Here is a 27,651-nt window from a genome sequence, read left to right on the forward strand (position 1 = left end):
GTAAAGTTGATTTTTCTAAGTGTGAGGAATGACAGTTGAGGTTGAGAGATTGAAGAGCGAAGAAAAGGTTTGGGGCAGTCATTGTGGGGGATGAGATGAAGAGACAATAAGAGAAGAACAGATGGATTATTAGCCAGCAACAGACACCCGACTATGGTCACACAGAACCAACTCCTACCGAACAAAACTAAGGAAGAGGGCGGGGATATAACCTGCCCAAATATTATGAGCAGTTATGGCATCAAGTTAGAATCAACACTGACAGCCCAGTCCTCCCTCCTTAGTCCAATTCTCTTTCTGTTGGGCGAAGATAAAGGGTGGGAAGATAACACTTATTGATGGTGCTTCTTTATGTTGGCTTGAAATACTTGTCCTTTATCTGACTTCACATTTCTAACATCTTACCCCAAGCTTTTCAGAGGATGAATGCTAATTTAGGGAAGGCCTGTGGGGATCTAGTACTTGGGAAAGGCACCAACCCCAGCTGCCCTTTTGCCCCAAATATACAGCAGCCAAACTCTATGGTTCATGTAAGTGGTTGCATTTTGGTAAATAACAGCATCCTTATGAGAGACCAGTATCAGCCTCAGCCCTTTTTTCCTATATCATTCCTGACTCCTTCATCTAATATCTTTTCAGTTTCAATTTCCATCATAACTGAGCCCATTCTTGTTGGGCAGGCATTACCCCATTTGCATGATTCTGTAGTCTCAGTTTTAAATGCATAGGATGCAGAAGCTATTAACGAGGCTGGGATTTTACATAATATGACATAAGACAACAAGAGAGGGTAGAATACAGAACAGGAAGCTACTCTGTCCTCTCAAAAGATGAATAATGGAGTCAGAGGTACATTTGTAGAAAGAACTGCATTGCTCCCCATGTGGGGCTTAAGCTCTTTGAAATGGATTAGAAGTTGAATGAATAGAGAGAAAGAGAGTCTTTGACAAAAGAAAACAATAGGTTTTGGGAATCTCAAGCTTTGGCTTGTAGTCCTTGCTTTGCCACTCTACATGACTTTGCTGTGCAACTTGCCTCAGTTTCCTATTTTGTAAAATAAGCAGGTTGTCCTACTTGAAACATGAATCTCCTCTATAAATCTTTAAGTAATCAGTCACTTGAATACCTGTAATGACAAAGAATTCATCCCCTGCTGAGGTCACCAATTACACCACACTCTTGGATACTAAATATTAAGGTTTTTTCCTTTATATTGAACCAAAACCTGCCTTCCAGTATCTACCAGATATTCATCCTAGTTCTGCCTTCTATGATCAAGTAGGACATCTTTTCTCTTCATCTTGGGGGTTAGTAATGAAATTTTATATTCAGTCCTTTTTATCTTCTAGTGTGGATGACTGATAATTACCAAAAACATTAGCTCAATTTAAATGGACATTACTACTTCTGATTATGAGAGATTTATGTCAACAATAATAAAATAATAGCTAGCATTTATATAACACCTTAAAGTTGATAATGCATTAAATACATTATTTCATTTGTACCTCATAGTTCAGGTAAGAGAGAAATTATTATGTTCATTTTATAGATGAGGAAAGTAATGTCAGAAATATTAAAGAACTTTTCCCATAGTTATTCAACTAGTATCAGAAAGTAGGATTTGAACCCAGGTTTTCCTGACCACAAATCCAAAACTCTATCTATTACCCTAATATCAAAAAGCAGAAGGATGAATTCATGTCCTTCCCTGTTAGAATAAAGGAAGCAGGGGGCAGCTAGGTGGTACAGTGGATAAAGTACTGGCCCTGGATTCAGGAGGACCTGAGTTCAAATCTGGCCTCTGACACTTTACACTTACTAGCTGTGTGACCTTGGGCAAGTCACTTAACCCTCATTGTCCCCCCCAAAAAAAATAGAAATATGGTCTCATTTGATCCTTGTAGCAGCCCTGGAAGGTAGGTACTATTAAGATCCCTATTTTACAATTGAGGAAATTGAGACAGAGGTTAAATGACTTGGCCAGGGTCAAGTGATCACTTAAATCAGAGTTGAAGTCACTTAAACCAGAGGTGAATAGTGACTAGACAACAGCTAGTAAATATATGAAACAAGATTTGAACTCAGATCTTCTTGAGCCCAGGTCCAAGCTCTATTCATTGGGTCACATATTTACCTCTACAGGTGAGGAATAGCATGACCTAGGACTTAGTCCTTTCTTGTTATGGCATGATCATGGTTCTAGAACATCTTCCACTACCCCTTGTATTAACAACTGACACCAGTCATGGAAGGGGGAGAGATGGACATTTAAGTGGGTCATTCTATCACCCATCCTTTGAGTGGGCAGCCCTAGCCTCTTCTTACCACCCTTTCAGGAGGTGAAAATGTCCTGAGTGGATAATGGAAGAAGCTCTTTGTAATGGGTAACCTCATTCGATCTTTTCCCCTGGTTTTCCAGTTTATTTGTGCTTCCAATCCTCCTTGCTCTTTGTATAGTAAAAAATAAGGGAATAGTCCCCAGCCATATATCATTAGTCTGTTCAGTGTCCAGACACCGACTGGGTTAGGCTTTGTCAGTCTTAGGAGAGGAATAACCTCGGGATATTAATGGGGGCAGACAGTTTGCTTTTATTTTTTTCTCCTTCATTCTAAAAGGGAAGAGTGACGAGATAGCTTCTGCTGTTGGAATAACAACGAAGGCATTTCCTGGCAGTCAGTTCATAAGAAGATTTGTCTTGTAATTGGAGCTTCGGAGAATCATAGGCATCAGTGGCATTCTTGGTGTAAATTAGCCTCCTCTCCAAATTTAGAAATTTTACGTAATTATTGAAGTCGATGCCACCCCTTCCAGTTTTTGCATGAACATGGCAGCTCACAAAGGTCATTGGTTCTGATCCCTTATAGGTCAGATCCAGACCCTGGGTGGTCTGGAGGTCACATTATTGTGGCTCTGTGTCCCCTACAAAAGCTGAACAGCCCGAGAGTTCCCTGAGCCAAACTGAATAATGATTTGCTTTCTATCTTCTATATTGGGGTTGAGGGGACTCCCAGATGCTGGGTGCCATAGTTTGGCCCCTTCTGCATCACATCCTTTCACAAAGAAATTGGAATGCAGTACAGAGACCAGTGTGCCAACTTGTTATCTCTCCATTCCCAGACTTAGGGTGTTCACATCCTCACTGATAACCTCTAGCCTTTCTTCTTCTACCTCGGGCCATTTCTTTACAAGATGAATCGAGGTTTTCTTCCACAGCCTATACATACCAGGTCTATCTCCACCTTGCCTCTTCAGAAACCTGGGTCAGGCCCAACCAGACCACAACACTTGGCCTTAGGGCCATGATCATAATGGATCTGTTTCCAAGGGGAAAAAAATCAGGAAAAAGAAAAAAGAAAAATCAGCTGAGAAATGAGCTCTGAAAAAATAAATCTTACTAGAAACCTCTTAATCACAGCATGTCTTGTATTTGCATAGTAATTTATGCTGTTCAAGAGCCCGTCCACATGCAAGTTGGTCCTCACAAAAAGTCTGTGGTTGGTAGGTCAGGTTGACACGCAGAATCTCAGGATTGGAAAGAATCTTGAGCATGAGGTGTTCTCATTGAACACGCTCATTTTATTGTCAGTGTTTGTTGTTAATGTTGCTGTTGTCATCTCTCTTAGTCTGGTTCTTCTATATTCAACAGAGAAGCACAATTGTGGGGAGCCATCTAAAATGTCTAAGTGAGACTTAGCCCCGAGGACTCGTCATGATGTAGGCACACTCACTCTCCTCCACATCCTTGACTTTATAAATACCGTATCTATGGTTTTCCCTGGAGGAGGAGGCAGAAATGCTGAGAGATTTAATTGCTTCCTTTATTCTTTTTTTTTTTCGGGGCAATGAGGGTTAAGGCCCAGGGTCACACAGCTAGTAAGTGTCAAGTGTTTGAGGTCGGATTTCAACTCAGGTTCTCCTGAATCCAGGACCAGTGCTTTATCCACTGCGCCACCTAGCTGCCCCCTTAACCCACTTCTAAAATGATAAATTGGCCAGCCATACTTTACTTGGTTGGAAAATGAGGCTGTGAGACCTGCTTAGATACAAGTGGTCCAATTCTCCTATTGTGTATATAAGTAATAAAAATAGTTTGACTCAGGCAGAAAAATGCAGAGGACTGAATTAATTCTTCAGTAAATCAATAAACATTTATTAAATACCTACTATGTGCTAGGTACTGTTGTAATTACTGGGACTACAAAAAGAGGCAAAAGATAGTCCCTGCCCCCAAGGAGCTTATAATCTAACATGTAAATAAATATATACAAAGAAAGCTATATACAGGATAAATAGGAAATAACTACAAGAGGGATAGCACTAGAATTAAAAATGAATATTCTATTTGTAGAAGGTGGGATTTTGGTTGAAAGTTAAAGAAAGCCAGGATTGTCAGTAGTTAGAGCAGAGGAGGAAGAACATTCCAGGCATGAGGGACAGCCAGAAAAATGCCCAGGGAAGAGAGATGGAGTATCTTGTTCATGGAACAGCCAGGGGGGCAGTGTCACTGGATTGAAGACTATGTGTTGGGGAGTAAGATGTAAGAAATCTGATAAGATAGAAGTGGGTTAGGTTGCTTATCCTGGTGTAGGTATGATGTTCCATGGAATCAAAACCAGAAACCAAGCAGAGTCATTGGTAGAAAATGGAGTTGGTCAATATTTTCTTTAAATATGGCTCATGGGGGTGGGGCAGCTAGGTGGTGCAGTAGATAAAGCCCTTGGATTCAGGAGGGCTTGAGTTCAAATCAAGCCTCTGACACTTGACACTAGCTGTGTGACCTTGGGCAAGTCACTTAACCCTCATTGCCCTGTCTAAAATAAATAAATAAGTAAATAGATAGATAGATAAACAGATAAATAGATAGATAGATAGATAAATGGATAAATAAATAAATAAATATGGCTCATGGACATGAATACATTACTTCACAGATTAGGTCTGAGCATAGCATAATTCAGGAGAATTACAATTTTCCTCGGTATGGTGGTACAGTGGTTAGAACTCTGTACCTCTACTCAGGAAGATCTGAGTATAAATTATGCTCAGATACTTACTAGCTATGTGATCCTAAGCAAGCCATGTAACCTCTGCCTCAGTTTCCTCAAATGTAAAAAGGGAATAATACCTACCTCCCAGGGTTGATGTGAAAATCAAATAATAATTATCTTATTTATAAGATGCTTAGCACAGTGTCTGGCACATAGTAGACATTTGATAAATGCTGGTTTCCTTCCTTCCTGGACATTATACTTCTATTATGGCAGAATAATATTTCAAGAGCTATTTTTGGTGGCTGCCACTTCACCCTGAGCTTTCGACTCATTAAAACTTCCAGATATTTTCCCTATAAATTTTTGTATTGCTTTGACTCTCCATCTCTCCCCTTTTATTATGAAGTTGATTTTTTGACACTTAATGTAAGACTTTACATTTATCCCTAAAAAAATTCCTCTTATTAGATTTAGCCTTTCATTTGAGCCTGTTGAGACAATTCATTGATGTTACAAGGGAATTTTTTTCCACAAAAGGGTTGGATTAGATAGGCACTAAGAATTCTTCCAATTCTGAAATTCTTTGATTCTATGAGATCTTTTTAAGTATTGTCTTTGGATTCTGTCATTCAATGTATTACCTTTCTTATCTCTTGCCATATATATATGTACATACATTATATATTACATACATTTCAAGTATATTAGCTATGTAATTATCTAAGTCACTGATTAAAAAAAACATTAATCAGAACAGACTAGATGGCAGATCTCTAGAGCATTCTACTAGAGACCTCTCTCCAGTATGATATTGATTCATTAAACACCACTTGTTTGAGCTGATCATTCAACAAGTTTCAGATCCACCCAGCTGTGCCATCACATAGCCCATTTTCTCTGCATCTTATTCACAAAAACTGTATCAGAGATATTGGCAAATTCCTTGTTGAAATTCAAGAAAACTATATCTAAGGCATCTACTTGCTTTATGAGTTGAGTAACTGATTCAAAAGGGAAATTATATTAGTCTGATGTGACCTGTTCCTGAAGCCATGCTGATACTGAAGGATTAAAGCTGCCCTTTCTAAATATTCATAGATAGTTCCTTGAAAAATACAATTTGGATTATTCTTAAACCAACAATTGAAATGATCCTCATAGACCTACACCCATAACCTATTTTTTGAAAGCTAGGACAGCACTTACCTTTCTCTAGTCCCGTAGCATCTCTCTTGATCTCTGGAATTTTTCAAAGACCACTGACAGAAACTCCGCAATCACATATGCCAATTCTCTCATTACCCTGGGATACAATTCATCTAATTCTGGTGGTCTGATTTAATTAAAGGCAACTCTGTTCTCTCTTATTAGCTTACCATTCATCTTTACTATGTTAAACAGTTTTGTTCTATCCTTCTCAGTAGGGAAAATAGATGTAGAATTAAGAATTGAGTAGTTCTTCCTTCTGTTATCTGTTATCAGTGACTGACCTCAAAGCAGTGGACATACTTTTGTTTTGGAGTAGGCACACATAATGGAAAAAGAAAGGAATGGGAAGTTATATACTACTATGGACCTAAAATACGGTGCTGTTAAATAAGAATACACTTTTCCATTGTCCCCAGAGCCCAAGGTACAGTCACTGACTGGAGAAGAGTAGGGACTTGTTTTCATTTGTTGGCATGGGTTCAAGGCAAGACATTTATTAGGCAAGAGCTGAGCTGTTTGGGAACAATAAGGAAGCAAGCATGCTGAGGGATAGCAGAGATAAATCAGAAGTTATGACATTAAGCTTAAGTGATGGTGGTCTCAAACAATAGCAGAGGCAAGCAGGACCAGAGCTGAGAGGATACAGATTATGTACAAGGAAGCTAGAACAAAAAGAATAAGTCTGCAGGTGGAAAAGGCTATAAGACAGGACACAGACTCTGTGGTCACTGAAGTTCACCAATTCCACTTATGCTATTGAAATTTCCCCCATTTCTATTACTACATTTATTTATAAAGAGATGACATAAAGTAACTTTGGAAAGGGAATAGTAGAATGAATGTTAACTTATTCCTGGACTCAAAGCAGAGATGCATCTTATTATGCTTATAATAAATATATTTTATGTTCAAAATGCTTATTGGTAGTATTGTTTACTTATAGGGGAGTTTACTGGAATTCTCCTAGGAAAGAGTCAGAAATTCACTACATTCAAATGTTCTAAGAGAGGCAGAGACATAGAGATACAGAGACTCTTTGTTAAGGGCAAAAAATTAGTCATATCAATATTATTAGAGAGAAGTTGCCCCTCTGCACATAGCTTCAGTTCTGAGCATCAAGGTTTGAGGAAGGAAGAAGAGAAGGAAGGAAGGAAAGAGTGGGGAGGAGGGAGAGAGGGAGGGAAGAAGGGAGGGAGGAAGGTAAGAAAGAGGGAGGGAAAAAGGAAGAAAGGAAGGAAAGGAGGGAGTGAGGAAGGAAGGGAGGAAGGAAAGGAGATGGGAAGGAAGGCAGGAGAGAAGGAAGAAAGGAAGGAGAAGAAGGGAGATAGGGAAGAAGGAAGGAAAGAGGGAAGGAAGGAATGAGAAGGGAGGATTCTTCCCATCAGAGGTATAATTACTTTAGAGTAATATCTTATCTGGTTATTCATTTAACTACAACTTGGCACACCTAGAAAAAGAATCTTAGATCGTGCTTTCAGTAAGTTACTGAGGTTAGATGTTCCAATGCTAGAATCTCTCATCTCTCTTTCTGACGACCCATTAGAAAGAGCTGTAGTCATTAAGGCAAGTCTTTGGGGAGGTCAGGCACATCAAAGCTTTATCATTGTTCCCCAGCTATGGCCCAGATATATAATGGATAGCTAACTGAACTAGAACTTTGTCTTAGAAACAAGATAGTACTATGATTGCTGGTATTTCACCTTGATTCTTCTGACTGTCTGCCTGACCCTAATTCTTTTTTTTTTTTTGGTGAGGCAATTGGGGTTAAGTGACTTGCTCAGGGTCATACAGCTAGTAAGTTTTAAGTGTCTGAGGCCACATTTGAACGCAGGTCCTCCTGAATCCAGGGCCGGTGCTCTATCCATTGCACCAACTAGCTGCCCCGTTGACCCTAATTCTTGACCCACTATGTGTACTAACCTCTGCTAGCTAAAAGCTCCTCAATGTTTGCCTTCCTCTGCTCTGAACCTATTCCTGCTTCTGACCTTGCAGCACCATATGCCCTATCACTGGTGTTTTACAGATACTTAATGGATTTAACCACGCTATTATATTTAACTTTTAATGAGTCACTCTGACTATTGACATACTGCTAAATCTTCTGATAACTGCATATTCCATATTACTCACTGGATTTTCCCAACTTGGTGTCTGGCTGTTGATAGCCATTACCTTATACTTGACACTCTATTTCTAGACCCTGTCTTTTCTCTTCATCTTGGCCTCCCAGATCCTCTGGTTTCCTTCAAATCTCAGTTCAAATGTGACTATCTGTAGGAAGCCAAGACTAAAGTGGAGGGAGAATTGGTGGATTATTTTTTTCTTCACAGATGATGGTACACTCAGTGCAGCCTCTGAAGGTGAGGTGCACCAAGGGATGGATCAATTCTCTGCTACTTGTGCTAATTTTGGCTTAATAATTGACACCAAGAAAACAGAGGTTCTCCACCAGCCAGCACCACACCATCCATACATGGAACGATTGATTACATCAAATGGAGAAATTTTTAATGCTGTGCATAAGTTCATTTACCTTGACTATATACTTTCCAGGGATGTATACATACATGATGAAGTTGATACAGGAATTACCAGAACTAGCTCAGTGTTTGGGATGCTCCACAGGAAAGTCTAGGAGAGAAGAGGTGTCAGGCTGCCTACCAAACTGAAGGTCTACAGAGCTATTGTGCTGACTTCATTATTGTATGCCTGTGAAACCTGGACAATCTACCAGTGCCATGCCAGGAAACTGAATCACTTCCATTTGACTTGTCTCAGAAAGATTTTGAAGATCATCTGGCAAGATATGGTAGTATACACTTAGGTCCCTTCTTGAGCTGAACTGCTAGCATTCAAACTCTACCACAGAGATGGCAACTCTGATGGGCTGGACACATTGAATGCCAAATGTATGTTTATCTAAAAGACTTTTACAGAGGACTCACAGAAGGCAAGTGCTCACGTGGAGGTCAGAGGAAGCAATTCAAAGACAATCTCAAAGCCTCTCTGAAGAACTTTGGAATTGATTGTGAGGCATGGGAGACACTGGCACGGGACTGACAGACTTTGGTATTCCCACATCAAAAAAGACACTGTGCTCTGTGAGCAAAGCAGAATTGCAGTAGCTCAAAAGAAATCTGAAGTGTGCAAATTTAGAGACATTTCCACTCCAAATGTTCATACAGACTATTTGTGCCTGCCCTGTGGGAGCTTCCAAGCTCTATTGGTCTGATCAGTCACAGTCAGATATTGACTGCAACATAATGGTGTCATTTTGGTCCTTTTCAAGAACAAAAGACAGCAACCAACTAACTCTCCCTTCCCCCATTCTAGGATCTTCCCTTCTCAGATCACCTATTTACACTGGATATTTCTTGTCTATGCAATTCTTTTGCATGTTGTTTCCCCCTATTAGAATGGGAGCTCCTTGATGGCAGGACTATGTTTTTATCTTTCTTGGCATCTCCAGATCTTAGCACATAGCACTTAATGAATGCTTGTTGACTGACTCACTGGTACTTGCTGTTTCCATCAAGTGATTAGTGCCAAGGCTAGTGCAACATGACTGTAATACCAGATGCTGTGGAGGTTGAGGTGAGTGGATTGCTTGAGCAGGGGAGTTCAGAGCTTCAGTAGAGCTAAAGCTGATCGGGTATCCATAGTAAGACCAACATCAATGTGGTGAGCACCTAGCAATGAGGAGTTACCAGGCTGTCTAAGGAGTGGAAAACAAGTTCAGGCTGTAAACAGTAATGCGATTGGGCCTGTGAGTGGTTAAGGCACTTACAGCTTGGGCAAGACAGGATACCCAGTCTCAAAAAAAAAGTCAGTGTTGGGGGCAGCTAGGTGATACAGTGAATTGAGCACTGGCCCTGGATTCAGGAGGACCTGAGTTCAAATCCGGCCTCAGACACTTATCACTTACTAGCTGTGTGACCCTGGGCAAGTCACTTAACCCTCATTGCCCCCCCCCAAAAAAAAACCAAAAACAATGTCAGTGTTTAATAGATGTGGGTACCCTCTACATCTTCAGGGAGTCTTGTGGTGTTGATCACTAAAGTCATCACTCCTCCCCCTCTACCCTAAGGCCCTCCAAACATTTATTAAGAACCTACTATATGCAAACATTTATTAAGAACCAACTATATTGGGGGCAGCTAGGTGGCGCAGTGGATAAAGCACTGACCCTGGATTCAGGAGTACCTAAGTTCAAATCCGGCCTCAGACACTTGACACATACTAGCTGTGCGACCCTGGGCAAGTCACTTAACCCCCATTGCCCTGCAAAAAACAAAAACAAAAACAAGCAAAAAAAGCAAAAAAAAGAACCAACTATATGCAAAACATTATACTAGTCTCTAGGAGAAGAAAGGAAATTTAAATAAGATAGAGATCCCACTTTCAAAAAGTTATTGGAGTAACCAGACACAAAGACAGATAACTATTATATACAATAATATATGATAAATATATTGGTGAGTTGAGGGCAAAGGTTGTGCCCAGTGCTGTTGCTCTGGCCTGACATTCAGATACCTACCTCCTGGAACATAAGTATATATAGTAAATCTGAGATGATTGCAAGAAAATATCTCAAAGATGGGGTGTCAGGATAAGCATCCGAGAGGAAGTAATGTTTGCTTTGGGCTTTAAAGGATGAGCAAGAGATAAAGAGAGTGAGGAAGGGAATTCCAGGAATAAAAAACAATGTGAGCAGAGGCATGAAGGCATGGGAATGCAGTGCCGTTTTGGAGGAATAAAGAGTGGTCTGATCTATCTGGGGGTATAAAATTCATGGAAGACAGTAATGGGAAATAATGTTAGAAAGGTAGGGTGATACCTCTTTACATGGTACTGGTTTAAATGTGCCGATGTCCTTGACCCAGAGCCTTTGAGCATCAGAACCCCATGGCTATCCAAGGTCACTCTGGTTCATTCAGGCATGAGGTTCAGAGGCAGCCACTTGAAGGGAGGTCCAAGTCGGTGTTTGACCAAGTCAGTGCTCAGCATCTCTTTGATATAATGGATGAAACTGCAAACACGTCCCCCTCTCTCCTGTGGCAATTTGCTGCCATGGCAGTCTCTTTGATGTTCTATAAAGTACAATTAAGCATAGCTGACATTTATACAGCAACTTGGGGTTTGCAAAGTGTTTTACATATATTGTCTCATTTGATCCTCACAGCACCCCTGTGTTATGGGTACTACAGGTATTATTAGGCTCATTTTACATTTGAGGAAACAGAGGCTTCAAGAATTTAAGGGAATTCCCTACGATCATAGAACTAGTGAGCATTGGAGACTAGATTCTCTCCTGGTTTTTCCTGATTTTGAGCCCAGAACAACACTTTCTTATTAACCTGAACTTGTTACCAGGTGGTTAAACTTTCTCATCAATCTTAAATTATTTTTTGTATCCCCAGGACTTAACACAGTGGCTGGCACATGGTAGGTGCTTAATAAATACTTGACTGACCGGTCCCAAATAACTCCCTTTTGACCATGGTAGTGACCTTGCCCTCTAAGACAAGACAGCAGGAGAGCCTCTTATTTTGCTTGAATTACAAAAACAAGGATGGGTTTTGTGCATCCAGTTGGCATTGGTCTGTTTGAATTGTCCAACTTAGTAATTGAAAAGAACCCAAATTCTTTTGATAATTGCAAATCCTCCAATCTGCTGTGGGATCCCAAGAACTGTCATATTGGAGACTTTTGGTGCAAAAGCCTCTCCCCCTCAACTCTAGTCCCAGTTGGCTTCAGAGAAGGCAGCTGATGAAGCTTGGCACCTAAGCTCTAGTCTCCCTCGGAGCTCACATCCCATGTGCTAGACTCTAGCAGATAGAGGACTCAAGCAGAAAATGGGCATTTGCAGAAGGTTATGTGTTGGTGTGTGTATGCTCTCTCTACTGTTTGTGTTTGTCAGATTTACAATCCATTAGTGGCACTTATCAAAAGTGACGTTTATTGGGTGTGAAATGTACTCATTTGTTAGATAACACAAGCTGTTTAGTATTGAAGTAACTTACACAAAGCAGAGTCTCCTCTGTCATTAGGGACCTCCAAGGATTAATTACTGAGGGTTGTGCCCAGGCTTTCAGATGTCTCCCAGAACAGTAAACTTCTAAATCAAGGCTCGGCTGATTGTAAGAAAATCTCTCTCAAAGCCACAATCTCCTTGCAAAGGGGCAAAGAGGACAAGTCAGTTAGGCAGTGACAAGCTCACATTTTGGCCTATCTTTGAGACCTGGATCTTCAATAAGAAATATGGAAATTCTCCCTTGCCTCAATCCTTACTTCTGATTGGTGATGATAAGAATACAGTTTTGTTGTGTTTTTAGCTTTTAAATTGCCCACCACTTCATTTTATCCTCTCAACAATCAAGTGAGATGTAGATAGCTAAGACAGGAACCGTTATCATCCATTTTACAAGTGAGGAAACATCCTCAGAGAGGCAAATTGATTAATTTTACTCTGAAAGGTTTTTCTGATACATGAAAAATAAGGCCCTAGAATGCCCTTCTTCAAAGATAGTTGGTCTATAGAGTCCACTTATTATTTTTTCTTCTTCTTTCTCTTGTTTCTTTTTTATTTCTTCTCCGTTCTCCCTTTTCTTCTTCTTCTTCTTCTTCTTCTTCTTCTTCTTCTTCTTCTTCTTCTTCTCCTCCTCCTCCTCCTCCTCCTCCTCCCCCCTCCTCCTGCTCTCCATCCTCATTCTTGTTCTTGTTCATCATCATCATCATCATCTTCTTCTTCCTCCTTCTCCTCCTCCTCTTCCTCCTCTTCCTCCAATGTCACAAATTGATTGCTGTTATCATTATTACTAATGCCTTGCCATTGTAAAATGCTCACTTGAGCATTGCAACAACCAAGGGAATCTGGTGTGAAATAGCCAATAAAGAATTTGTTGAATAGCCCCCTTCTCATCATAAGAGAACTTACAGTGAGACAGAAGTCCTTGAAGAAAGGATGAAAGTCAGGTGGTAGTTAGTATCCTTACAGTGAGGAAACTGAAGAAATATGTGGGTTAGTGATCTGATCAGTCTTGTGGCTAAGTGGTAAGAATCAGGACTAGAAGAGAAGTCTTGGGGGCAGCTGGGTGGCAAAATGGATAAAGCACCAGCCCTGGATTCAGGAGGACCTGAGTTCAAATCTGGCCTCAGACACTTGACACTTACTAGCTGTGTGACCCTGGGCAAGTCACTTAACCCTCATTGTCCCACAAAAAAAAGAAGAGAGGTCTTAGGAACTCCTCATTCTAAGTTTCCCCCACTGTGCTGCCTCATCATATTTCTCTTTTCCTATGGTCCCACCAGAGGAAGCTTCACATCTTCTTTACAGACTGCTTTCCAGTGTTACATGATCACACAACTAGGGATTTTGAATGGGAAGCAGTATTTTCCATCCCTCAGCTTCCCTGGGCCTGTCTCTCTGTCCCTCTTTGGCTCAGAGAGCCCAGATTATCTGCTGCCTGTCCATCAGCCTCTTCTTGTCTCCTTTCTTTTCTGTCTCGATCACTCTCCTCTAGAGGCTCTCTGCCATCCCATGGATCCTGCTTTTACTTAATGACTCTCATCTCCGAGGAAGTTCCTCCCCAGAATTCACAATGGGCGACATTACGAACTCCTCATGTCTGGTGATAACTTGTTATGAGGTTTTTATTCTTTTACAATATATTAAAGCCATATTTTTGCCAGGTTTTTACTTCAGTTTATTTCTTGTCCTTGAATCACTCCTCTCTCTCTTGCTCCCTCTTTCTCTCTTTTTTTTTTCTCTTCCCCCACCCCCCTCCTTCTCCCACTCTCTCTACCTGAACAGTCTTTTGGCTGGAGATGTTCAATTCTCCTTTAATCCCAAGTCCCGGAGGTACATGAAAGCAGCTTTACGATCCCATAAATCCAAGAAGATAAAGTGCATTTTTATTAGTTGTGTTGGCATCAAAGGGAAAAAAATGGAATCTAATGTGAAATAGTCAATAATGAATTTGCTTAATAGCCCCCTCATCACCATAAGAGGGCTCACTATAGGGCAGAGGCCCTTGAGGGAAGAATGAAAAGGTAGGGAGACATGCTAAAGGCATAGTTTGGAGAATGCATTGGCTAGGTTTCCCCTGAAATCCACTTTCTCCAAGTGAAAGAGTCTTCTGTAAGATAAATCCAGGGGAAATGAAAGAAAAGGGGCGGGTAGGTTGGAGCACTGAAAATAGAGGAATAAATTAGGGTGAAGGAATAAATGAGGATAGCCCATTCCTCTAGAGCTAAGATACCCTATCTTCCCCCTATTAGTTCTGCTCTTGGGATATTAAATGTGTTTGCTTGTTTGTTTGTTTGTTTTTCTGACTGCAGACAGATGCCTTGGTTATTGAGACAGTAGCCAGAGTTGAGTTGACCAGGGATTTGGGGCTTCAGGTTCATCAGTACTGGATACCTCTAAGGGCAGAGCACTTAAGGTTCCTGCCAGACAGAGCCTCGGGTGCAGTTTAATTCCTAGATGCTTCCTTTAAAATGAACAGAGTTTGAGGCATACTTTCCTTTCTGTCTGATCCCTTGAAATTCAGAAATGTCTATTTCCCTTTGGTTGCTTTCATGGTCAAAGGTAGGAAAAGATAAGGTTTCTCAGGCCTACCTAATGAAGGACCCTCCAGAATACCTTAGCAGCTCAGAACAGCCCTCTCTGGATCAGACCTTTAGTCTTTTGATCTTAGCTTTCTGCCATCTTTTCAAAGGGTCTGGTACCATAGGGACACATCTTTTCAACCTCAGCTTTTTCCTTCTCCTCCCCACTGCCCACCCAGGGAGAAGGAGAAGAAATGTGATCTACCTCCATGGGCTAAACCTTCAAGCAAAAATATTTTGTTTCAGTTAAATTTACCAAATATTTTAAAAGTGCATACTATGGGCAAAGCTCCAGGATAGACTTCTTTGATGCAAAGACAACAGTCCAATGAATCGGAAATAATTCTGCCCTTAAAGAGCTTGCTTTCCTCAGAGGCAATACAATATACACAAAGATCACAAGATCATAGAGCTAGAAGGAACCTTTGTATATGCATATCTGCATCTCTTCACTTTGTATTTATGCTATGTGTATTTTTAAATGTGCTTGTTCTCCACCCCACTATATTCCCATTAGAATATAGGCATCTTGCACATTGAGAATGCTTCATTTTATTAATTAGACACTCAATCAAACTGCTTTATTGATTAAAAGTCTTTTTTTTTTTTTTTGGCTAGGCAATGAGGGTTAAGTGACTTATCCAGGGTCATACAGCTAATAAGTGTCTGAGGCCACATTTGAACCCAGGTTCTCCTGAATCCAAGGCTGGTACTTTATCCACTGCTCCACCTAGCTGCCCCAAAAGTCACCGCTTACAAATGAGGAAACTAAGGCTCAGTGAAATTAAAGAGACATGCCCCAAGGTTACACAGGTGGGAGAGGAGGAATTTGAACCCGGGTCAGATGTTTACTGAATTCTTTCTCTTATATTGCACTTGAAGCCCTGAGCTTTTGTTAGCCTGAGACTGGTTATTTTGGATCTGTTTGGAGTTTAAAATGAGAGTCTTTTCTATCAATTTAAAAAAAAAAAAGGCTTATAGAGAGAGAGGGGAGGGGAATGGAGAGAGGAGTTGCGATTCACCTATATAACCATTAGATGGCAATAGTCAGACATGTAAAAGTAAGGCTGGTCCGCTTGTGGCTGGTAGCTCTGATTTACCCACCTGCATTTGTCATTTGGGGTTGGGAGGCTGGAGTCATTGTGTACATAGGATCTGAAATAGGCATTTGGTTTAAAAATCTCAGTGTGTTTACAGCAGCTCTGACCTGAAGTTGCTCAAGTCTCAGCTAGGATCAGCTCTGGACTTTCTCCGAGTCCATCCTGGATTCTGCTCAGAGGGAAGGTAACGCGCAGCTTTGTAGAGCGGGGTCGGGAGCTTTGCCCCGGTTTTCTCCCCTTCTCGTACAGCAGGGAGGTTCGTCTTCTCTTCTTTGGTTTTTAGCTCTGAGCGCTGAGTACAGTGTCAGGAAGGAGTCTACAACTTAATCCAATTCCTGTGTCTCAGCTCTGTCATGGATTAAGCCCCCTTTCCTTAGGCTTCCATTCTGTTAAATGGGAGCAATAAACCCTGTTGTCCTTCAGAGACAGACAAGAAAGAGAAATTATAGGAGCATGTGCATTTAGTTGTTTCAGTCGTGTCTGACTCTTTGTGACCCCATTTTTGGGTTTTCTTGGCAAAGATACTGCAGTAGTTTTCCATTTCCTTCTCCAGCTCATTTTACAAATAAGGAAACCGAGGCAGAGTTAAGTGACTTGCCCAGAGTTACACAGCTAGTAAATATCTGAGGCCATATTTGAACTAAGGAAAATGTGTCTTGACTCCAGGCCCAGCACTCTATTCATTGTATCACCTCACTGCCCTGTAGAACTGGGACTCCTTCTCCTTTATTTTATTAAAATCGCATGGTTAGTAAGTGGGGCCAGGAATTGACCCCAGGGCATTTAATTCCAAATCCAATATGCTTTTAATTATATCACAGCTTGATAATACTATGGTGATGATGTCCTTGTATCTTCTGTTCAGATGAACCCATTGAGAAAATCATATATCCAAACACAGATGAATCAGAGAATGGTTATTTTCAATCCAAAAGAATTCTTCCCTTTACAATAGTGTTTATGCTTGGGTTCCTTTAAGTCACAGAATGCTGGATGTGGAGTAAGAGAACCTGAGTTCAAATCCCTCCTTTGCCACACACTATCTATATGACCTTGGGTAAGTCACTTAACTTCTCTAGACCTCAGTTTCCTAATTTGTAAAATGAGGGGGTTGGATTAGATAACTTCTGAGCTTCCTTCTGGTTCTAAGTCTATGATCTTATAAGTAAGTACCAGGATTCTCAGATTTGTTCCACTTTGTTTGGGGGTAGTTGGTTGGTTGGTTGTTGTCCTTTGTTCTTGAAGAAGACCAAAATGACATCACTATGTTGGAGTCAAGGTACAGTATTGTCCAACTGTGGCTGATCAGACCGATATAATTTTGGAAGGCTGTACTACAAGTTGGGCACAAATAATTCATATGAACATTTGGGATGGAGATGTCTTTAGATTTGCACATCTCAAGTTTCCTTTGTGCTACTGTGATTCTGTTTTGCTCATAGAGCACAGGGCCTTTTTTGATGTGGACACGCCATGCTGGGCAGTCCTGTACCTGTGTCTCCCATGTCTCACAATCAATTCCAAAGTTCTTCAGAAAGGCCTTGTGAGAGTGTCCTTGAATTGCTTCCTCTGACCTCCATGTGAGCACTTGCCTTCTGTGAGTCCTCTGTAAAAGACTTTTAGGTAAACATACATTTGGCATTCAAACAATGTCTGCAGTAGAGTTTGAAGGCTTGGCAGTTCAGTTCAAGAAAGGACCTCAGTATTTGGTACCTTATCCTGCCAGGTGATCTTCAGAATCTTCCTAAGACAATTCAGATGGGAGTAATTCAGTTTCCTGTCATGGTGCTGGTGCACTGTCCAGGTTTCACAGGCATACAGCAATGAGGTCAGCTCAATGGCTCTGTAGATCTTCAGTCTGGTAGTCAGTCTAATACTTCTTTCCTGTGGTGCCTCCTCAATGCTGAGCTAGTTCTGGCAAAGTGTGCTTCAACCTCACCATCCCTGAAAAACATACTGCCAAGTTAAGTTAACTTATCCATGGCATTAAAAATTTCTCCATTTGATGTAATCAATAATTCCACGTATGGATGATGTGGTGCTGATGGTAGAGAACCTCTGTTTTCTTTGTTTTCTTGACAAAATTAGCACAAAGCAGCAGAGAATTGATCCACATACTTTGTTGCATCTCAGATTCAGAGGCTACAATGAGTACACAATAATCTGTGAACAAAATGTCCTGCATCAACTCTCCATCCACTTTAGTCTTGGCTTATAGCCTTTTCAAGTTAAATAATTTCCAGTCTGTGAGGTGGCTGACTTTAATTCCATTTTCTTCTTCACTGAAGGCATCCAACAACATTGCTGGAAACATCATGCATGGGAGCAAGCACACAGCCCTGCGGCACTCCATTGGTGACTGGGAAAGTTTGAGAGCATCATCCATTACCCAGAACCTGTACAAGCATGCTAAAATGAAAGTAAAGGTAGTTAAAATTGGAGGTCATTAATTATCTAGGAATGGAGGTGGGAGATATAGAAATGGTAGAGGCATCAAAACAGAAAAACTTAAAACTAAAGTGTGAGGAACCACTGTCAATTGAAGGGCAATTACAAAATAAGGATAAAACATCTTCAAATTTCTAATATAAATCAGTTGGAATATAGGATTTAGTTTATAATGATTCAAATTTAATAGAACTTTATTAAGAACAAGGGACAGCATGAAAGTAGTGAGTAGAGAGGAGTCTTTGTGATCAAGAAGATCTGGGTTCAAGTCCTACTTCTGACACATAGTGGCTGTGTGACTTTGGGCAAGTCATTTCATTTGTCAGTGGCCTCAGGCAGCTCTCTAAGATTCTAAGTTGAGGTGCATATCTGCATCAGTAGAATTTTTTTCATTGTGAGTCCTCCATATTGATGATACTACAATTCTGTATATGTGCATATATGTACACAATATACATATTAAATGGAATATGCATATATATTCATATATACACATATACATGCATGCATGTCTGCGTCTAGGAACACATGGACTATATCAAGGGAAGTAACATTTGTTTGTGAAAATAGGCCCATCAACAGATTCAGCATAACTTCCAAGCCCCACAGCAATTTCCTCCCTGACCCTTTCTATGGCATTGAAGATACATTCTGAAAGCCCGCTGAGGACTCTTTTTCTATGGGCCACCAAAAGCCCTACAGCACAGAGGGAGTTTATAAGGAAGAATTTATCAGGAACTCCAGATCCAAGTACTCAAACACAGAGCTCTTCCACAGCCTGCCTCCTGGAAGCTTCTGACCAGCTGTTAGTAGAGCTTGAGGTGGGAAGCAGGCACAGTGATGATTGATATCAGGTAGGTGGTAGGAAACAGATGGCCCTCGACCGTGACGTCAACAATAATAGAGACAAACAGAGAAGACGGAAACCCTGGGAAAGACCCAATACCAGGAGTGTCTCATAGAGCATTGGGGGTAGGAGGGAACTGTGGTGGTCTGTGGGAAATAGGGGTCATTTTGAAGTCATCGCTGTAAATGATCTGTTATGGTTTCTTACCCATCATTCAGGCATTCTCAGAGGGCTTCTCCATACTTTCTCCACCCCCTTCTGCTACAATTGGCAGGGGGAACTTCCTCAAGGGCCGAGTATCCATATCAGTCAGGTTTCTTAGAGCCAGGGGAGTGGAGACAGTAGTATTGGGAAGGTTCCAGGGGTAGTCTTTGATGACATTTCTTTTAATTCATTTCCTCATGGTGCTCCAAGATGGAGCTGATCTCCCATAATTGGACATTTGGCTCAGTGAAATGACAACTGTTTAAATAACAGGCTCCCCGAAGTGTAGTATTTTTGAAAGGCTTATTATAACATGTAGGTTCTTGAAGTTGCCTTTTGAATATGCCTCTGCCTGCCTCTCCTCCCTTCCCCTTCCCTCCCCTTCCCTCCCCCCTCCCCTCCCCTCCCCTCCTCTCTCCTTCTCTGTATGTCTCTGTCTTTCTCTCTCCCTCTCTCTCCATCTCTTTCCATCTCTCTCTCTCTCTCTCTCTCTCTCTCTCTCTCTCTCCCTCCCTCCCTCCCTCCCCCTCCCCCATCTCTCTCTCCCTCTCTCTCATTCTGTTTCTCCCCCCTCTCATCTCTCTCTCCTCCTGGTTAAACTTGGTCCATTTGACCTACCTCCCTAGCTACCTGGCTTTTTAAGCCTCCTCAGACTCTCATTCTCATCAGAATACATTACATTACAAATGCCCAGGGAGGGAGAGACTAAATATGCTAGCTATGAATCATCCCAAAAGAAAGATCGTGAGAACTACCCACATACTATCCTTGCTTAAAGAAGACAAGGCAGAGCTGGGGTTTTCTTCTCAGGCCTCAGCTTCCTTGCCCTTCCTGCCATATTTGCCAGCCTAGGTGCAGTGCACATCATTTCCTTCTTCTAATTATTCTCTCCTCTCTAGTCTTATGTGACTTCCTCCTTGTTTTCCCCCTACCTTGGCCGATGACTCTCCCTTGGCATTGTTTGTTTTGTCTCTTAAATGGGGGAGTGTCCTGTGTTCTTTTGACATTCTTTTGTTCATTTTCTTCACTCCCATGGCTTGAATGATTGAAGCTATGTATATGACCCTCATGTCTCTATATGCAGCCCCGTTCTCTCCCTGAGCTCTAGTGCATCTACCCATTGGACATCTTGCTCCTCATGGATGTCCCTTCTAAATCTGTCATTCATCTCCATTTCCTTATTCTTGTCAATGGTACCACTATGTCCCCAAACACTAGGCTCAGAGTATGAAAGGCACCTTTCTCTCTTACTTACTCCCCCATCCAATCAGTTTCCAAGTCCTGTCAATTCTATCACTGTAACACCTCTGGGATCTCTCTCATCCTCTTTATACAAACTGACAAGACCCTAGTTCAGGCTCTCATTGCCTCTCATTCAGACTTATAATAGTATCCAAACTGGTCTTCTAGCTTCCAGTCTCTTTTATCCCCTGTATAGCTAACAAAATGATCTTCCTAATGGTTATTTTAAATTATGTGGCTTCTCTTCTCTGAATTCTTCAGTGGTTCCCTATTGTTTATATGAAAAATATGTAAACCCTTCAGTCTGGCATTTCAGGTCTTCCATAGTCTAGCTCTAGCTCACCTTTCCAACCTTGTTTCATGTTATTATTTGTAACATGCTTTACAAAACTCAAAGCAACATAGAAATGCTAGCTATTATTGTTATTTTTTATTATTATCCAGATTGGACTATTTCTCAATCTTTCCCAATTTATCCTTGCTTCACTGCACTCACAAAAGGCCAATCTCACCTTCCCCCACCATTCCTCATATGCAACCTTTACTGATCATCACCTGGGGGAATCCTTCTTTTCATTCAAAGCCCAGCACTTGAGCAGGAAAGTGACATGGTTAGACATGCTTTAGGAAGACTATTTTGGCAGCTGTGTGGAAGATGAATAGGAGAGAGTAGAGATAGGTGTATGGGAATCCAACTGAGAGGCTCTTATAATAGTCCAAATGAGAAGTGACATGATGAGGGCCTAAATTAGAGTGGTGATCATGTGAGTGGAGAAAAGGCCTTACTTTTCCCTGAGCTCAGTATTCTATCTCCCATTTCCATGCATTTATATTCTCATTCCCCACCCCCCCAATAGAATGGAATCCTTCCTCATTTCTGCCTCTGAGAATCTTTGGCTCTTTGTACTTGGGTCTGAAGCATCAAACTTTCAGAATTAGCCAGCTTCCAGAACTAAAACTCCCAGAATGCTCATCATGTTTGAAGTTATCCACCATTTGGGCTAAGCCAGAGATGAAATCAAACAATTCTTCAAGGCCACAGGCAAGGAAGTCAGGCTATATACTCAATGTCAGTCTTGGATGGAGAACTATTTAATCAAGTGTCCACTCTCCCACTATGTCCTTCCTTTCTTCCTGGAAGTATCCCAATATGCATTCATTAAATCACTTTGACTCTCAGATCGACATATCCAGCCTTTGGGTGTCTGTTGAAATCCTATCATACATCATGAATTGCATATTGGATATTTCAAACTGGATGTCCCATAGGCATCTTAAACTCAACATGTCCAAAACATACCTAAGTCTGTTCACAGAGTAAACTGGGCTTTGCCTTGGGACCTGAGCGTTCAAGTACACATGCTCTCATCTCAGGATGGCACATTTCCTGCCATTGTGGCCGCAGTTCCCACACTCTTGACTCCTGGTCTTCCACCAACCTATGCTGCAGCATGGCAGAAACATCACAACCAGGCTCCCCTCTGCACGTTCTTATAGCCTAAGCTCTTGGTGGCATAGCTGATGTTCCCAGAGTCTTGTTGCCATGGTACATTTCCCCCGGTACATTTCCCATGGTACATTTCCCATGGTACATTTCCCATGGTACATTTCCTTGCCAGCTCTTATAGCTCCGAACTAAATGGCTTCCTTTCTTGGTGAAACTCTACTGGTAACACTTACTTTTGATTGTTTCTCTCTTAGGAGAAAACATTCCTAGTTACAACTTGATACATCCTCTGACCCAGTCAGGTGGGTGTCCTTCTAGCTCATTCTGGCTGCTGAGCCTTCTCTTCTGTTGACTTAAATGCCTTCCTTCCTTCCCTCTGTCTTTCCAGAACTCACCTGTCTTCTGAGGCTCATCCCAGCTTCTATTTCCCTCATAAAGTCTTCTTCATCTACTCCACCTCACAATGATCTCTCCTTACCAGGCTCCTATGGGACTTAAAGTCAGTAGCACACAATTTACCACGTAATTTCCTCTTAATTGCTTTAAGTGTTATTCAGGCATTTGAGGCCTACACTACTGGGTCACAGCTTACCTGTCTATCAGTGTGCAGAATAAGACTTACATTTTCGGACACAGCCAATGTGGGAATTTGTTTTGCATAACAATGAAAAGGCTGTGTTTTTCTTTCTTTTCCAGTTAAGGGGTGAGTGGGAGGAGGAGGGAAAATAGTGATACAGAAGAAAAAAAAGTGTCATTAATCTCTCTCTCTCTCTCTTTCTCCTTTTTCTCTCTCTCTCCCTCTCTCTCCCTCTCTCTCTCTCTCTTTCTCTCTCTCTCTCCCTTTCTCTCTCTCTCTCTCCCTCTCCCTCTCCCTCTCTCTCTCTCTCTCCCTTTCTCTCTCTCTCTCTCCCTCTCCCTCTCCCTCCCTCTCTCTCTTTCTCTCCCTTTCTCTCTCTCTCTCCCTCTCCCTCTCTCTCTCTCTCTCTCTCTCTCTCTCTCTCTCTCTCTCTCCTTTCTCTCTCTCTCTCTCTCTCTCTCTCTCTCTCTCTCTCTCTCTCTCTCTCTCTCCCTTTCTCTCTCTTTCTCTCAGAGTCCAGAAGGGAGTCCAGTAGAAGAATTAGCAAGCAGAATGGCTTTGAAAGTTACAGATTGAACTTATTACATATTTAAAGAGAAACGCAAGCTGTATATAAAACTCATCTGCAGTTTCATGTACAGTCTTATTTTTTTCTGCTCTACTATATCCATTTTATTTGGCATTTAAGTTCTGACTAAAACAGACCAACAACGAAAGAACCCTCTCCTGTCCAGACTTATACACAAAGATCATTGAGTCATAGATTTAGAGCTGGCAGGGACTTCAGTGGCCATCAAGCCCAAGGCAAATTTTAGATGAGGAAACAGAGGCTCACAGAAGTTAATGGGATTTTCAGGAGGTCCAACAGCAGTGAGTAGCAGAGCTGGATTCAAACTCATCTTGTTACTCCCAGTTCAAAACTCTTTCCAGCATGCTCATTCTTCATCCTAGCCAAACTGGAGCAACTTACCTTCCTGTTCATGATCTGTCTACTGTGGTCTTCATGGTCTTTGCTCACATTCCCCACAATTAGAATGTAAGCTTCTTGAGGGCTGAGACTTTCTTTTTTTGTCTTTTTATCCTTGGCACTTAGGATGGTGCCTATCATATTCTACAGAAATAAATACTAATTGATTATTGATTCTACTTTGCTTGGAGTGGGCTCCACCAACTTCCTTCTCTACCTGTTGAAAATTCTCCCTTTCTTCAAGACCCAACTCAGATGTGACTTCTTGGATGAAGCTTGACCTGCTTGTCCTAAACAGAACTGACCCCTCCCTCATCAAATATTCTTATAGAGGAGTGAGCTTCTAAAAGTGAAAATTTTCTGTGTGCATGACATATACCCTTCTCCTGCATAGTGGAATGTAAGCTCCCTGAAGGTAAGGACTATGTGTTATTATATCTTTGCATCTTCAGTATCAGCTATAAGTCCTTGAAGGAACTGAGGCAAATCTGATGTTGAACTAATCCTCTCTGGGGTCAATCATCCAACTCTCATTTGCACTCACAGGTTGGAGTTCCCAGAAAGTAGGTACAGCCCTCAGGATTTTAGGCCTTTCTTTGTTGTTGTTCAGTTGTATTTCACTCATGTCCAACTCTTCATGACTCTAGTTGGGGTTTTCTTGGCAAAGATCCTAGAGTGGTTTGCCACTTGCTTTTCCAGCTTATTTTACAGATAAGGAACTAAGGCAAACAGGGTTAAGTGACTTACCCAGGTTCACAAGCTACTAAATGTCTAAGGCTGGATTTGAACTCACAAAAATGAGTCTTCCTGACTTCAAGTCTAGCACTCTAATTCATTGTACCACCTAGTTGCCTTTAGGACCATCACTTATAAGCTCCTACCAGTGCACTTCCAACTAAGTGCAATGGGTTAAGTTCCTTGAAATTTTCTCTCTTCTTAGGCATTGCTTTCTGAATTTGGGAGGGGGCAGTTATATCACTCTTTTCCCAGCTGGTTGTGTTGTCTCCTACTGGTTCAATATTTCTCTTTCCCTCAAGAGTAGTTACTTTTCAAGAGCCTCATTCTAATTCTGGAATACCCAAGTTGCAAGCTTGGAGTCCTCTAACAACAGATTCCAACATTTGACAATTATAAGATATTTCTTGTATGGAGTCATCTGCCTTCACCCAATGGCCAAAACTCTATAACACTCTCAAACTCATTAAAGGCCTACTCACACATTTTATTGGGGTTAAATTCCTAAAGGAATTTTCCTAAAGTAAAACACCTAGCCGACACTATTGATTGATTGAGTGATTTACTTTATGTGACTGGGCCTCCTGAGCCTATATTATCTAAGATGGGGGTAGAACTCCCATCATCTTGCACTTAACTAGACCAGCCTGAGAAGGAAAGACATACACTGAAGCTCATATTTCCTAGCTCCAGTCAGTCACCACACATTATTAAAAGCTTTTTGTGTTCCAAGTAAGCACAGAAGATACAAGACAAAAACATAGTCCCTGACTTCGAGGAGATCATATTTTAATGGAAAGAATAATATACAGAGAACTATGTGCATGTAAATGGAAAGTAATATCAGGATGAAAGAACTGGAAGTGGATGGGCTGGGGACCTGGAAAGTCTTTTGTAAAAGGTGGAATTTGAGCTGAGTCTTGAAAAAATCCCAAGAAACCAGGAGGCAGAGGTGAGGCAGGAGGATATTAGCCTGGGCAGCTAACTCAAGGCACTGCCAAGCCAATGAGGCCTCAGGATAGAACTTTACTAGGAGCCTATGATTAATAAGGGCAACTAGTTGAAGCAGTGGATAGAGCCCTGGGTCTAGAGTCAGGTAGACCTCTTCAAAACCAGACTTGGACACTAGCTGTGTGGTCTTGTGAAATTCACTTAACCCTCTAGTATTACGATATGCACAAAGGTAAAATACTGAAAAATACTCCTATTGCCTCAGTTTCCTCATGTGTAAAATGGGCCAGGGAAGAAAATGGCAAAACACATCAATATCTTTGACAAGAAAACCCTAAATGGGGTCATGAAGAGTAGGACATGCCTGAAACATCAAAACAACAGCATGATTAATAAGATTTAATAATATTCCTAATAATGATACTTTTATAAGCTTTTAGTTTTAAATGTTTTTACATTTATTATTTCACTTTTTCTCACAACTTCTTCATGTAGGGCAAGAATTACTACATCCATTTCACAGGTGAGGAAACTGAGTCCAAGACAGAGCTTAGGTGACAATGTCTAGGGATGAACAATGAGTTCCCAGCACAATATAACTAAACTGCAGGTTTCTAGACTGGTACTCAGGCATTCTTTTCATACTTTCTCCTGGAGGCCTTTTGTTGGGTTATCTTTGTACAGATATTTATAGATATTTTATATACATAGAGAGATATCGATATAGATATATAGATATTTATTGATATGTACCCAGAAGGCATTGCAGAGGTGTTTCAGATCTTCCTTCCCCCTCCATAGTGTCCTCAAACTCCCCTGCAATGTGTTACTGTTCACTGGAAGCCTCCAATCAACACAGACAATGACATAAAATAAGAACCTATGTGCCCTGGAGTGTGGTATTTTCTAGTATTACAATAGCCACAAGGGGTAAAAAAAAAATACTGAAAAAATGTTTGTGCCCCCTTGTGGGTTGTGCCTACAGTAGCTGTTCACTTTGGCTATCCCTGATCCCAGGTCTACTTACAATGTTAAAGGAGAAAGAAAAAAGAAGGAGGGAGCACTAAAGAAAAGTGAATCAATGCCAAGGATGACAAAGAGCTTCCACGAGCTAGTAAAGCCAGAGGGAGAGGTTTCTGCCTTGCTGTGAGGGCCCTGTGGTTACCCAGGGAGAAGAGGTGATGAATGGGAACTTGGCTCTCTCCTCATTCTGGCCGGCTGGTGCCACCATCATTCACTTCTCCTGATGGACCACCTTCTTCCAATGAGGCAGGATTTGGGCTGAGTTATAGATGAGCTGCCTTAAAAACCATATTTTTTTCTAATTACATTTTTTTTTTTGGCTTGGGACGTGATTAACCATAGGAGTGAGGGGGAGGTGAATCTTATTCTGGAGGATAGGGTTGGAAGAGATTTTTGTTTTGCACTTGACTGTGTCTTAGTAGGAGGCCCAGTTTTTAGGGCTGGTTATCAAAAAAAATAAACAAATAAGTACAATTGTGAAGTAGATACGGGTAAGGTTTCACCTCTTTTCCTTTGCCCAACTCATCAGCAACCTTCCCATCTCTCTGAATTCTTAGAATATTCATTGTCTTTACCCAAGGGTATTGTGGATAAATGTTTACTAAGTGACTCTCTGGAAAAATAATGCATGATACACTTTTTTTTTTTTTTTTTTTTTGGTGAGGCAATTGGGGTTAAGTGATTTGCCCAGGGTCACACAGCTAGTAAGTGTCAAGTGTCTGAGGCTGGCTTTGAACTCAGGTCCTCCTGACTCCAGGACCAGTGCTCTATCCACTGTGCCACCTAGCTGCCCCCCCATGATACACTTTTAAGTTTAATCTGTATTATTGACATTTTCCCCATAATTTTCTTGGGTCCATTCAATCAACAAAACAAAAGCAAGTCCTCATTTGTAGCTTTTGCTGATTTTGAGGTGTAAATGCTCATACTGAGCTGACTCTAGCATTCTGTAACCCTGATTTGGCAAAAATGACATTGCTTTGTGTTGTTAATAATCTGCTTGTGTATCTGTAAGCTCTGTGAAGGCAAGGACTAGGTTTTATTTGCTTCTGTGTCCCAGTTTCTCACAGGGGATCCTGTACTCAGTGAGACCTCAAGGCATGGGTGTGGGTGGGCAGAAGGAAGAAGAAAATGATAAGATAAGTATTTTATACTAAGCTACTTTTTGAATAAAATATAAACTTTTTCACATGGCATTCAAGGCTCTCTCCCACAATGTTCCCAATCTGCTTTTTCAACAAAGTCTTGTTTCTTTACCCCCTATTTTCTTTTTTTATTTGAAACTTGACATACTTT

This window comes from Dromiciops gliroides, chromosome 2 (assembly GCF_019393635.1).
Source record: "Dromiciops gliroides isolate mDroGli1 chromosome 2, mDroGli1.pri, whole genome shotgun sequence".
Classification (NCBI taxonomy): domain Eukaryota; kingdom Metazoa; phylum Chordata; class Mammalia; order Microbiotheria; family Microbiotheriidae; genus Dromiciops; species Dromiciops gliroides.